The sequence below is a fragment of the Drosophila novamexicana genome, unplaced genomic scaffold, assembly GCF_003285875.2.
Source record: "Drosophila novamexicana strain 15010-1031.04,08,12 unplaced genomic scaffold, DnovRS2.1 tig00000193-arrow-pilon, whole genome shotgun sequence".
Taxonomy (NCBI): Eukaryota; Metazoa; Arthropoda; class Insecta; order Diptera; family Drosophilidae; genus Drosophila; species Drosophila novamexicana.
Window position 1 is genome coordinate 662,570 of NW_020824787.1, and position 14,829 is coordinate 677,398.

A 14,829-nucleotide genomic window follows, 5' to 3' on the forward strand; every position below is an offset into this window, starting at 1 on the left:
TTGATTTCACATTTCAATTCCCGCACCCTCTCTCTCTCTCTCTCGTCTGTTTTTTTTTCGTATATACTATATATATTTCGCAGTGGCTTACGTGCTAAGCTCTGCGAAGTGGCTCCGTCAAGTGGGTTGGGGGCTGTTATTTGCCACACCAAACATTTTGAGGGTTGTGTGTGTGTTGCCGAAATGTCTTCGATAATAGAAAATATAATCAAAGCGCTATAAAAATGACATTTAACATGCGGCGTGCGTCGCCAACGCGTCTCGACTCATCTCTCCAAATGTCTCGCTTCTCTCTGCACGCTTCTCACTGCTGTGCCCGGTTTTGCTCCTTTCGCTTGAGGGTCTGCGCCTTTGGGGTCGCTGTATGGTGTGGTTTTTATTTCATTTCACTTCGTTGAGGGTTGGAACTCAATTTACTTGAAAACGCATCAAACAGCAAATTTTATGAATTTACAACGTTTCGGTTTTTGCCACCCCAAAACCCTCCAACCCTCCTTCCTAGCTATGTAAGACATTTTTTTTTTCATCTCGGGGTCAATGTGGGGCGACAATTGTCTGCCTGTGTTTGTGCGTGCATGTGTGCGTATGTGTCATGTAAGTGTAATAGAAAGCAAAGCTGATGGTTCGCCACTCACTCTGCCCGACTGCAGCCTTGGCTCTCGCCTGGTGGGGCACAAAGGAAGCTGCTACAAAACCACAGCAGGCAGCAGGCAGCAGCAGCAGCCGTAAGGCAAATGGTAAAAGTAACCACCGACCAACCAAATGAGTTTCGAGGTGTGAGAGTAGCTTGGGCAAACGCCTTTTGCTTTGATAATGGGCCATTGGTTTGGGGTCTAGCTGTCAGTGGCTTTTCAGTAAATGTGTGTGCGTGTGCGTCTGTGTATGTGCCAGTGTGTGTATAAGTGCTTGGGTGTGTGCTCAAAATTGAGCTAGCAAGCCAATGAGCAAAATATTCGTGGCAATCATATCGAATATTTGCAAATTGATTGATATGAAATCTAAAATATGAGCTAGTCAGTCACTTTTTCTTTCTTTCTTTCTTTCTATTGACAACCGAATGTGCAAATTAAAGTGACAATGGAATCGATTCTGGTATTGTGAGGCAATGAGTAGCTTATGGAGTGCAAATGTATTATACATTTAATGAAAATCGAGCAGCGTGAAACAAATTAATTATTCGAGAGGTAAGAAAAAACAAGAAATAGAACAATGTGAAGGCAAATTAGGAAAGAGAAAAAGAACTTCTCATATGTTGTATATTCTTTTTTATGCAATATTATATGAACAATTGCAGAGTTTATTCCCAAGGAAAGTCGTGTGAATGCATTATTATGATATAAAAGAATACAGAGAAGAAAATTTAAAAATAAATAAATAAAATCGACATTTGATTCATTTTGTATTTAGGAAAATAATTAAACTTATTAAGAAATGGTTTGGCTTAAGGCAAAAAGACATAGCTCTAAAGTATAAAGAACATTGCCCCCAATTATTGTATTTATCTAAGTGATGCCAAGATCAAGTTCAGTTCGCATATGAACGATTTGCAATAAATAACAGCCTGCATTAAAAAACTGTTAATAGAATTGTTAAAAAAAAATTAATCAACTATATGAACAAGCAGGGTTTGAACAAAAACCTAGACTCAAAGAAAAATTCAAGAAGTCCCAGACTGAGCTTGAACCGATAATTCCTTTTGGCTTGCAGCTTCGATCTATATATTTATATATAATACATATTCTTCTCTTCAAACCTTTCACTTTAAGCAAACATTCTATTAGTTTCGATTAGTATATATGGTTGATGGTTGCCAAAACAACTTTTATTTTATATTGAAACCCAAACACATGAAATTTAATGGAGTCTCTTAAGTTTTCATTGCGAACTTTTCTCTTTGGCTATTTAAGGAGGAGGCGGCGTCCAAGTTTAAGTGGCATGTGGAGCGTTTTGAGCTGCCCGTTTCAAAGAAATGTTCGAACACACCCACACACATGACTGTGAGCAGCTGGGTGTGTGTGTGTGCGTTTGAACTTTGCTGCAGTTGATCAAAAATTCATTTTCGAAAACTTGCCATAAAAATGCGAGTTTTATGTGAGTGTGCCAATGTATGTGAGTGTGTGTGTGTATGTGTGTGCACACACACGTGTGTATTTTCCTTTGCATAGCTGATGCAGGCAACTCTCGCGCAGCGCTGCCAGAGTTGCCATCAGCAGCAACTAACTTGAGACTTTATTACTTAGCCCAGTGATCAGTGTCGTCGTTGTTGTTGTTGCTGCTGTTGTTGTTGTTGTTGTTGTTGGTGCAGCAGTTGTTGCTGTTGCACGTCGCTCTCGTCGACATGTCGTTGACAGCGTTGTTAACATTTTTATAACCAAACTTTATGCGTTGCGCCATGTGGGTGCGAGGACTTCTTTTTTTTTGGGCTGGGGTTGTGGGTCGCGGCGCTGATGTTTTATGCACGCACAACATTGCACATTGCTGGCCGCGCACGTTGCACGTGGCAAGTTGCACATGGGCTAAAGTCAAAGTTGCAGTTAGAGCCACAACGCTGTTGGCGACCTCGGGCCACATTTGGCGGCTGTCAGGACAGACAGCGCCACGTGGCAACAACTTGGCTGTTTGTGGCGGCTTGTTAGCGAAAGTGTTGCAGTTGCCACATCATGGCTTGATGGCAGTTGTTGTTGTTGTTGTTGTTGCCGCTGCCGTTTTTGACGGCTTCGCGTTGGCACTTTTTTGGCCTATTGGCTTTTATACATATGTATGGTTTTTGCCGCTGCTGTCCTCCTCCTCATGATCCTCATGATGATGATGACCCAATTTCGTCTGCCTCGTCTGCCCCATCTGCGCAATTTAATTTGCGAAACTATCTGCGTTCTGCAAAGTTTGTCTGCCACTTTGTTGCTCTTGCAATTGCCGTCGCCGTCGCCGTCGCCGTTGTCTGATACTCTGACTAGGCTTCCCGCTTGTTGGCGGCATTGTTATTTGCACACCAAAAACAAAAACTATGCAGTCCGCCCGCCGTCGCCCGCACCCGCTCCTCTTACATTTTGGCCTGATGTTATCAGTTCGATCTGCGCATTTGCATGCCAAATGAAGGACAGCCTAAATGGGGGGGTACGCAGCATCAGGGGTAGGCTATGTAATGTTTGGGTAATGCTTTTTTCTTTTTTTTTCTTCTTTTTTTTTTGCTGGCCATGATGGGAGCCTTGCCACAGCTCGAAGTGGTTGTGCAAATGGTCAGAGGATGTGGGAAAGAGGCCAAAAGGGTCAAATGCTAAAAATGTGATGGCCAACTGGGGAGCAGGGCTTGCGGCGTGGATGGATAGTGAAGCAAAGGCAATTTTCATAGGCTTGGGTTGGGTTATTATTTCTCCTCATATGTGGCACGCAGAGCAGAACTGTGCTCTGGCTAAGCTATGCACTCTTAAATACTCTGCTCTGTGAGCTTCAGTTACAACATTTCAAATTTGTTTAAAAAGCTTTTAATAGAGTTTACGATTAAGATGTGGTAGTTTATGATAATTATTTAAAATACTCTTTTTTTTTAATAATAATTTATATAAACACCAAGGTTTTCTACAAGATGGAATATATCAAATACTTTACTTAATAATTAGATTGATATCTCTTATAGGCCCTATATTTATTTCAACAATTATTATTGCGAAAAAGTAAGGAAATCTGCGGCACTCCGAAGATTTAATAAATTTCAAGGTATAAGATCCTACTATTCGACCGATCTTTCCAGTAGCAGCTATAGATATATATAGGTTATTGATAAGATTTTGCTTATAGATGTTGATGAGATGCGGATCATAGTGGAACTAATAAATCACGAATTTTGAAAAGTTATCTGAATATAAAAAAGGTTTTTATATTTCAAACTACTTTTCGACTGATCGTGCTTTTGTTGGTAAGGGTTTTTCATAAATGTAAGCATCATTGTAAAACTTATAAATGTCGAGTTTGGTCAGGATATCATAAATGTAACATAGATAATAATTAAATAATTTGTATATACTCATTTTAATTTTGATTGCTGATCGTAACCGAAACCAAATTTGTTTTTTGTCAAGGCGTTCTTCTCTTGCCTACATGCAGAAAATGTATAGATTATAATCTAAAATTCCTATTTTAATATTACAAACTCATTTCCTTTACACACCCATTTCAGGCATTTATCCCCTTCTGAAATGCCGGCCCGATGAAACTCTAGTTCAACGACTTGTAATTTCCTGCTGCATATGGTTACAAATTATTGGCGAACCCTTTGGTAAAACAATACTCAGCCAATCGGCCAAATGCAGAGACCATCAATTTTATTTACTGAGCCGCATGCAGCTTGCGGATTTTTGATTTAAGAGGCGCCCCACACAGACGCTCCATGTGACAATAACACAGATCTCTTGATGCTGAGCTCCCTCCCCCTCTTACCATTATTTTATGATTAATAAGTGTCTCAAATTACGATTGGCGAAACTTTCGCTCCACAAAAAATTAAAGCTCATGACTGAACAAAACATTTTGTCTTTCGAAGGCTGAATACCCTTATTAATTTAGTCGAAGCTAACCAAATGGATATACAATATTATTTAAATATAAATAAAAAATGTTTGTTTATAAAATAAAGTATTTTTAAAAATTTTAACATTCGGAGACTGTATACTCTAGTATATCAAAGATGAAACTAAGCAAATGGGCATTAATATTTTAATAAAAATTAAAAAAGGTTTAAAAATAAATTGTCAAAATAAGATATACACATATGTATATAAATATATTACAAATAATTGGGAAAAATTTTAAAAATTTGTTGTTAAGATGATGTTTGTAAAAGAAATTGAAGTATTTCTTTAGCAACATTTGATCACCAATTCTTAATGTCTTGTAAGAGTGTTCGAAATACCGTCGCACTTCTCGGATTACAACATGTGGGCATTGCAATTGTCTGTGTGAAGCTAACTCAAATTAATGTCACGGCAGGTGGGCGAAAGGTGGAGCCGGGGCCACACGGCGTTGGCCAATTAAAAGGCATATTTTTTAATTGCATTTCCTTGCCATGTGTCACACTCAGTTATTATTATTGTTTCCTTTTTTATTTTTAATTTTTACTTTTGTTTGTGTACTTCTGTTTTTGCTTTTGTTGTAATTGGTTTATGGGCACACAATATATGAAATCGAGTCAGCCTCTTTATATGTCGATATATATTTGCAATCATGTATAGCATTTATGTTGTATATATCGCACATGACGTTTGCATTTTTGCAATGTTTGCTTAAACTTTTTGTCGAGCTCAATTAAAAGTTGTTTATTTAATTCGTGGCTGTTGTGCGTTTTAATTTTAATTAAATATATATATTTTTTATGCGCTGAGCAACGGACAATGAAATGGAATACAATTGAATTTTCAAAGGGGATTTCCTGAATAATACATGTCTCAATCGCAGAGGGAATTTTATATTGAATAGCTGTGTTTGCTTTATGGTTATATATGCTTTTTATAAAATGCCAACTTAGTCCCAGAGAGTTCATATTAGTGCAGTAAACCAAATGATGGGGCTTCAAGAATAAATCATGTTCCATTTATAAATAAAACTTACACAAAAGCAAAACCCAGCTTTTATATAGAAATCACAGCACGAACTTAATAATAATAATTCTATTTGAATTTTGCTGTTCATTCATGTTTGGAAAAGTCGTTTTGCTCGCTTACATTTTCTAAATATGAATCAAATGTGCAAATTCTATTTTTATATAAAGAAATGTTTTGCAAAAGTTATTTGTTTAAGCTGCTTGTCAATAATTTTAAATAATTTGTATGAAACTAAGAATTGTCAATAAACCAACCAACAAATGCTCAGACAATTTTGTTACTTTAGTAAAATATTTTAAGAATTTCATATTCCCAATTAATTGAGCAATTTTAATTTAAAAGTTGAAAATGAAATTTCATTTTATCTGCATCTACATCAAAAATAAAAATGTCAATAAAATTTATCTGTGATTTAAGTAAATTAAAATACTTTTATTTAAAATGCAATGCTGCTTTAATTTAAATGTTCGATCGTTAAAATAATATGCCTCTTACGTTTCCCTAATATTTTCAGACGTGGACATCCAAGCGGCTAATTGCCATCGACAGGCGAAAGTCGACATGCTCCACATTTGCCATCCGCAGAGGCCAAGAGTGTTTTTACAAGTTAAACTCCTCAAGCATCAAGACGTACATCGCAGGCTCACATGGAATGAACACAGCAGCACAGTATGCTACACCCTTAAAAGAAAATGAAATAGTCCGACGGACAGATGTGCTGACGGACACGACTAGATCGACTCGCCTACTGATGCAGATCAAGAATATATATATACTTTATGGGGTCGAAGATGCTTCCTTCTGCTTGTTGCATACACTTGCACAAAAACATCATACCCTTTCTATATTGAGTATACTAAAACTTTATGTATTATATTTTAAATATATTAAAAAATAAATCATTTATAGTACTACACATTGAGTTGATATAAAATCATTAAAATTTATTTTCAGGAAATATTTGCTTCTATTTTCTGGTCATATCGGAAGTTTTTTGTGGAAATATCAATTTTTTGCAAGAAAAACAAGTCCGTTTTCGGTGCAATGCGTTCCGAAAATAGACAGATTTCCCAGTAACTGGCAGCTGCAGCATCGAGCATTGTCAGTTTTTTCTTTGTAAGAAAATAATCGTGGCTTATTAATACAATAATATCACATTGAGCCCACATAAAAGTTGGAGCTTCCAGTGTTACAGGCGGCCTGGTTGGGCGATGTCGCCACACACTTGAAAGACAAAAGCCAATATATGAGAATTATGAAAGCCGCTTCTCAGCCACATTCCGATGTTGCTATCGTTGTCGTTGTCGTCGCCAAAGATCTGCAGGCAAGCCAAAATAAAAGCCAATCTTAACTGACGCCCACGCGACAAAGACCCGAAACGAAAGGCCCAGACGAAGACGACAAGAGTTGAGAAAAGATGCGTTTAACTGTAAGATGATGGTTGGGTCGGGTTATGCCGCCGCTCCTTAGGCCCGGCCTTTTGTAGTAATATCCAAGGCAAATATCTCAAATTTCAATGCACATTTTGCGAAGATGAAAACGAGCCAAGAAAAAAACAGCGAAAAAAATAAACCTCGGCCGGCCTGCTGGCACACATTTCGGCATAGTCGTCGAGCTGAGCCCAGCCCCAGGAAGCGGCCCGTTCTGGAATTGGAGCCATGACTGCGTTTTGGGACTGGGAGTATGAGAAGGTTCTCAGTCTGAAGGGTTGTCCGTCCTGTTGAGCGCAACGTTGGCTCGTCGTGTGTGCCGCCCATCAAACCCAAACAGCTGAAATGGTAGGAAGTCCAAATGTATCTTTGTATCTCATTTTGAGTATCTCTAAATATGCACGTGTGTGTTTGGACGAGTGAGAGATGCATGAGTGTGTGCGCCTGTGTTTGAGCATGTGAAACCGCAAAAAGGCAAGTAGCGAATGCATTGAAACTGGCTTTAAAACTCGACTCTGGCCTCACGGCTCACTTAGTCATCAACGCAGAGGAAACCGCAACGTGTCCCATTTAAGAGAGCCAAGAGTAAAAAGATAGTGAAGTGCTGCGTACCCCAATGGTCATAAAGCAACAGCAACAGCAACAACAACAGCAAGAGCAATGCCAGGCGATATCCTTGAGTGCCCTGGCCAGTTCCAGTGCCCTGGCCATAGCCAGTGCCAGTGCCAGGCCATTAGCCGCAAACGAGAAATGAAGATTATCTAAAAGATACATGCGACGACGTACGCTGGACGATGGACGATGAGCGCAGCGAGCCAGTTTCATTACAACGAAAATTTGTATACCCTATATGCTACCTAAATTCTCATCGGGGGTTCACACTTTATAACTATGCCAAATAGAAATAGCTCGTGTACTACGGCAAGGACATAATAGAAAGAACTTAAAGCGCTAGCAGTCAATAGCTTGACAAACCATACAAATTGACACATGTTCTATAAAAGACAGATTTACAGATTAAAAATCATATGTCTAGCTAAACCCATTTACATCAAGAATTGTATTAGCTAGGATCTCAATCTTGGGGATTGCACATACCAAATGTATGCAAGCCTATGTTAATGATATGAATGTATAAGTAATATATATTTGAATATGGATTCAACAATCAGAATCTCATTTGAATCGAATATGTCCATGCGTGTCTTAGGTGGGAGTCCAAATATCTTAACGATTTATAGAGCTCGAACTAGTATATTCGGTATATGGGCTCTCAGCTACCTGATGCATGCCCAAATTGATTTAGGAATCGGTGCTTATTTTTACAATCACATATACCTTAAAGACTTAAGAGCTTAATTCAGCAAACAACTTAGAAACCATTAGTATGAAAAGGTTTAAAAACTTACTCTCATTTTATCAGTTTTCATGCTGCTTAAATGTATAGAGACATTTCCGAAAATATCGATCTAATTAGGCTATGCTCAACAGCATTAAACTAACGAACTTAGGCGCCATAAAAACTAGAGCTCAAAATTTGATGAGGGACTTTTATAACCGCATTTAAATATCAAAATTAGTTCATATATTGAGCGCCAGCCAACAGTCCATGGCAAATCAATAGAAAGGCATTAGTCACACGATTAATAAATATTTGATACAGCAAAGTGTGTCGTAGGTTGTAACAAGCTGGTTAAATAGGATATATCCCAGTTGAGCAATTGTAACTAGCCGACTGTTATTTGAGTTTTTCTTTTGTTTTGTTTGGACGCCTTTGTCTGGGCATCTTGCTAACTCGGCTGGTGTCCGAAATGTAACTTATGCTGCAGTCAAAAGCTGATGGCTATGAGCCGCCTGCATTTCATTTCGCATGCATTAGTCGGAGAGGTGGGGCCTGAGCATGGATGGGCATGGGCCAGAGCCAGAGCCTGGGCTTGGGACTGGCGCGAAGCGGCCTTTGTGGCCTAGCATTGGAGGCGCCATTGTTTGGCATACTTTTCATGCAACCAACACACACACACACAGATACACACATGTAGTTGCGCCTAGTTTTCGCATCGTTACAGTTACTGGCCGCCAGGCAGACAATGGCATACAAAGGCAACAACGGCAACAATGCTGTTGCCGCTGACGAGGATGGTGAAGATGATGATGTTGCCAGTGGAAGGCCATCACAATGCATCGAACTGATTGTTGTTGTTGCTGCTGCTGCTGCTGCATTGCATAATTGTTTTATTAGCTACATTTGCTGCATTTGCCTAAGCCAAAATCCGTGCCCACAACTCGCACTCGGTGTTTTGTGTGTATTTTGTGTATCTTTCAGATACTCGTACGTGCACACCCACAGCCTTGTGGCTTTGTTTTTGCCCCAACTGCTTGCAACAGTTGCACACAGTACGCTTCCCCCTCTGCTAGTGTGTGTGTGTATGTGTGTGTGTGTGTGTGACTTGCATAAAGAGTAGATCAGGTCATAGGTAACAAAACATTGAGCACAGCAGCATTTTTATAGAGCTCTCACATGGAAACAAGCAAAACAATATTCGCATTGATTGCTCTGCGACAATGTTGCGAATTTATCGAAGAATTTCTTCATCTAAAACAGAAATTTTGCTTTTTGTCTTCAATTGTACATATTTGCCAATATCGAGTGCATTTCTGGTTTGGTATTTTGCACTACAGACTGTTTAAGGACTGACAGGAAAATGCACACATAATTGGTAGCAGAAATGCGTACGTATATTTGGCATAGAATGCCTATAACGAATTATTTCAATTGAGCTTTTTCAGATTTTAACAAAAATAAATCAAATAAATGAAAATATGACATGCCTAAGACTTTAACTATCTGTATTGAAATATATAAAAGAAAGCTTTGTAATTTGTAACTTGTTAACATTACAAAAATGTTTGGCAAGCTAAAATATAATGCTTTTCAGTTGTACTTTAAATAAGTTTTTACTCTGTTTGAGTTAGCAAGTTAACAAGGGCAATTTGCAAATTCCTGATATGTATGGGAATCATCTTATATAGTAGTCCGATTAACTAGGTGTCCGAGGTTACTCTATGACTCTATGTTACCATGTGATACGCCTCATGACATAATTTTAATAGTCTCTGCAAGGGTATAAGAATATGGAACCCTCTTTTGTCTGTCTTTTATATAAGTAATGCTCGGGTTTGTTTCTTTTGCAATGCGATAGGTGATATAAAACTAAGTAGTTAGCAACATTAAACAAAAAGTAAAGAAATCGAAAAACTACTTATATTTTTTGTTAAAAGCTTAAACAAATTAACCAATAAATAGAAAGTAATATAGAGTTAAATGTATTACGCAATTTAAATTTCTTTGGCAGAGGAAACTAGAGAGCAAAAATCTTCAAAATATTGCTCTAAAATCGTAATACCCTTTGTAATCAAACACAACACATGCTAATGCTGCCCAGAAATCTCTAGCTCCAAGCCAAGCGAGATACTTTAATCATTTTAAATATTCCGAATGGCGTTTCCTTTCAGCAATTGACTTAGCTGTAAGTCCGTGAATATATTGTATTTGATTTTCCGCTAAGAAAAACCTACTTCAAACTATTGATAAACTGTTGTGTAGAGTGCAATCAATAATGGATTGTTACTCCCGCATCTCGGGCTTCCGGCTGGCAATTTAACTTGGCTCAAAGGCGATTCAAAATTTGATTTATTGCAGCGGAGCGCAGTCCACACACAGACAGAGGGCCAGTTAATCGAGTCAGCTGTTGTAGCAGCTACTTGCAGATACATCTATGTATCAGCAGCAGTGTATCTGTATCTTGTAAATTGTCTCTTGCAACAACCCTCAATGTTGCAGCGCTTGATGTGCGCTTGATGAATAAAAGGCATGTAAAATAGCTGTTACCAAGTTAAGTAAATAAGCGGCTATCTGCTGCTGTTGCCCTGCTGTTGAGCACCGATAAAAAAAAAAACACAGTAAATAACAACAATAACAGCGGCAACAACAACAACAACCACATCGCCGGCTGCTGCTTTGATCAATCAACCGTCAAAATTATTGCTGCATGTGCCCCGTGCCAGCTTCACTCCCAGCACAGGAGGGAGCCGCGGATGCAATTATAAGCATTTCCACGTGCCGCTTCATTGGAGCTCAGCTCGCGGCCCGACAGTAGCCGTTAGTTAGTTCCTAGACCCCGAACCCGACCCCACCACACCCTCATCACCCCCCATCTCCCTCCTCCATCACTAGTTCTGCCCCTATTTCAGTCGCTGTCCACGGTTAAATAGAAATTTATTGGCCACTGGCAAACGCCCGCTGAAATGAAAGCTAATCGAGTGTGTGTGTGTGAAAGTGTGTGTGTGCATGCACTAAGAAAAATTAACTTACGGACCTGAGCTTAATGAAGTCTGCACCATTTTGAATATATGCGTGTGTAATTGTGAATTCTCTTATCGCAAATGAAGCCCAACTAGAAAATAGCCTTGAGCCCGGGTCTAATAAATATATCCGACTTTGATGATTATGCATCTATACATACTTTTTTAATAATAATGTTATGTTTATGTTTTTCACCTTCAACCCTTTCAGATTGTTTGTTTAAGATTACGAACTAAGGAAATGTATATCAGACCGTAGCAGTGTATTTTTGGCCAGAATTAACCATGTCTATCTGTATGAACACGTTAATCTTAGATAAAAACTTTTAGTTTGGAAGACATTTTTGCTTCGCTAATAAGCGAACTTTTATTATTTATAAGTCTATTTAATTCTGTTAAATGCTTGACCCAATATTTAATTATTAAAACAAACTTGTTTAATGTGCACATTTAAGTTTTCTCACATATTTTTTTGCTTAATGCGTGTGGGTTTAAACGGCAAAGGGCATATCGCGTCGTGCTGTGCGTGGGTCCATTTAGTAGTCATCACTTATCGCCTCTGCTGCCGGTGTTGCAGTTGCAGTTAAAGTTGCAGTTGCAGTTACAGTTGTTGCTCAAGTGGCCACTCATATGTGCAACAGCAACAACGACAGCAACAACGACAACGGGTACGATGACAACATGGGCGGGAGGAGGGACGTTGGCGTTAGGCCTGCGTCTGGGCTGGTTGTTATTATGCGCCCAGCGTGGCGCATAATGCAGCTAATCTGGGGAATTAGGTAAAAAAGCTGACAAAAGGCAAACAAGCGACATTCAAGTGGCTGTTCCTGATGTTCCAGTTGCAGCAGCAGCAGCAATGCAATTTTGTATCCTATTACGTAAAGTAACTGTCAAGTCGTTTAGGCAGCTGGACGAGCACAACAGCAACAACAACAACAACAGCAAGAACGAGAACAGCAGCTCCGAGTGACTCAGAGCGCTTATCTGGCAGGCAAATGTCCCTTTTTCTCTGTGAAGGATTTACGCACAAAGGAAGCGCAACGCCGAGGCAAGACAGAAGACGGTGCAGCCAAAAGTAGCTAAGCGAATTAAAAACGTAAACTCCAAGTAAATTAAATAAAAGACAACAGCACGAAGATAGAGAAACCCAACGAGAGAGAGAGAGCGAGAGAGGCAGATTGAGATAGAGGAACGAGGCCAAGAGAACACGGCTCTGACTGCTGATAACGTGCTAAGCCCGACGATGCCGTCAGCAACCGCAGCGAGAAAAAGGTTTTTAAAAATGAAATCACTCTTAATGAGTCATTCAAGTGGCAAGAAGAAGCCGGGTAGCCAGCTGGGAGCAGGGTACGTGGTGCAAGGGGAACGGGTGTCGGACGGCCAACAGAACTCGCCACTTGCCACACAACTCCTAGAATGAAAATAATAATTTTTACAGAGCAGCAAATAACTTAAAAGCAGCGCAAAGAAAAAACTAAAAACAAACAGTTAACAGAGAACCGACTAATAAATACCCTTAGCAATATAAACATATATATCGCTATATATTTATAGGTCTACATAATGACAAATATTGTGCGATTCAAACTTAAATCTACTCCGTAACAATATGTAATTGTGAGCCAAAGCAAATACGTTTAGACTAAAGACTCAGCTGTTGAGAATATACATTTACAGAGTTGGTATCTTCTATAATGTATTATACATTTGTTAACCAAAAGTTGTAAAAGCAATAAAAGAATGCCGCAAAACAGAAGCTATAAACAAGAAAATATATACAAATTTAGTTCGAACTTTCAAAATTACAATAACATAGTTACAATTTCAACTGGTTTTGTAAAAAAAATAATAAGCCCCTGTATATTTCAAAGAGTAGTTCATATGCCACAATTGGATATCGACTATAATAATTCAATTACATAACATAAACCAAAACCAAAGATTGATCGGCATTAAATCTGTTTACTAGCAACGCAAAGAGTAAAAACCTCAAGAATATGCATATATGTATGCTTGACTTTGGGAATATGCAGTTACACATTATGCGACAAAATGTTAATACATGCTGTTAGTGTATGAAAAGGATGGCAAAAGCAATAATAATATCGCGCCGTGGATGTGGATGCTGCAGGAAGCGTCAGTCGCCAGTTGCAAGTTGGCAACGCCAAAGCCAAAGCTAAAGCCGATGCCACCGCCGCCATCGCCGAGGCAGACGCCTCACAGGAAATCACCAGCATGCCTGGCAACAAGAAGTGGCATCCTGTTACCGAGCAGCGCGTGGAGCAACAAGTTGCTCGCCGTCCGCTCAGACTCCTCCGGCCATTTTACTTTGCTCTCCATTTTATTACTAATTTCTTTCCTTTTTTTGCTGATTTTTTTTCTGCCTCCCTGTTATACCCTGCTTCAGCTGTGCAGGGGTATATAAGTTTTGTGGAAATGTAGGTAACAGACGAAAGGATATATGTCACAACCTATTAGGAACGTTTGTTCCGGATCAGGATGATACTAAGTCGATATCTTCTCCTGTTTCCGGTATATTGAAATATATTGTTTTTGAGACATAGAAGATACAGAAAATTTGGAAATTTGGTTTGGATATGTTGAACGGATTCAGGGTATGTTCTAGTTAGCCAATCTTCACTCATACACTCTTGCTAGCTTTTGTTCCTCTTTTGTGCGCAGTTTTGCAAATTATAACGACAAGCAGAGTCAGAACTGTCCAGATGGAAACGAGCGTCCAATCGGCACTGGGCGAAACATAGGCAAGGGGTTGGGGGTGGGAGGGGAGGAGGATGAAGTTCGCTCCACTTGACGACTGGTCATTAAATCAGACGAAAGGACAACAAATTGTTTAAACATTATTTGCGCTTTCATATTTCAGTTTGTGCGGCATTTCCTTTTCCCGTTTCGCCCTTTTCCCATGCCTTTTATTATTTTATTTCTACTTATAAGCATTATGGCACATAAACAGGGATTACAAAGCGCATAATGAGCTCTCTAGTGCAGCGCACAAAGGCGGGGCAGAGTCTCCACTCTGGATTGCAGGTTACCAAATTGAAATTATAAAAACTTCCGCTTATATAAAAAGTTAATTTCTTTGTTAGACGCTTGTGATAGGGTGCCGCTATTCTTAAATTAAATTCCATCAGTGAATCTGAACTTTCCCTAGTCGGTCTAAGGGCTTATCGATTAATTTCTTATACAGTGCCTTGCATAAAGGATTTAAAGTCAATCGGAAAAATGTACTCTAAATCGGGCCACGGTTCTTTGAAAATGAGTTCGTATGCAGGTTGAAACGTCGGTACCCAAAGACTTGATAAGAAACCAGAATTATTCGGAAGAATTATTAATTCTGTTATTATTTAACTAAAAACCAATTGTAGATCGGCCAAAATTTAAAATTTTCTGCCATTCAACCTTATCACTCAATTTAATAATCGCAT

The 14,829-nt window shown here is 39.0% G+C and overlaps 1 protein-coding gene across 2 annotated transcripts in view; it reads right to left on the minus strand.

Moving 5' to 3' along the window:
* Nucleotides 1–14,829, minus strand: part of LOC115759156 (polycystic kidney disease 2-like 2 protein) — a 57,705-nt gene that overhangs the window by 17,169 nt on the left and 25,707 nt on the right. The gene's annotated exons all lie outside the window — the stretch shown is intronic.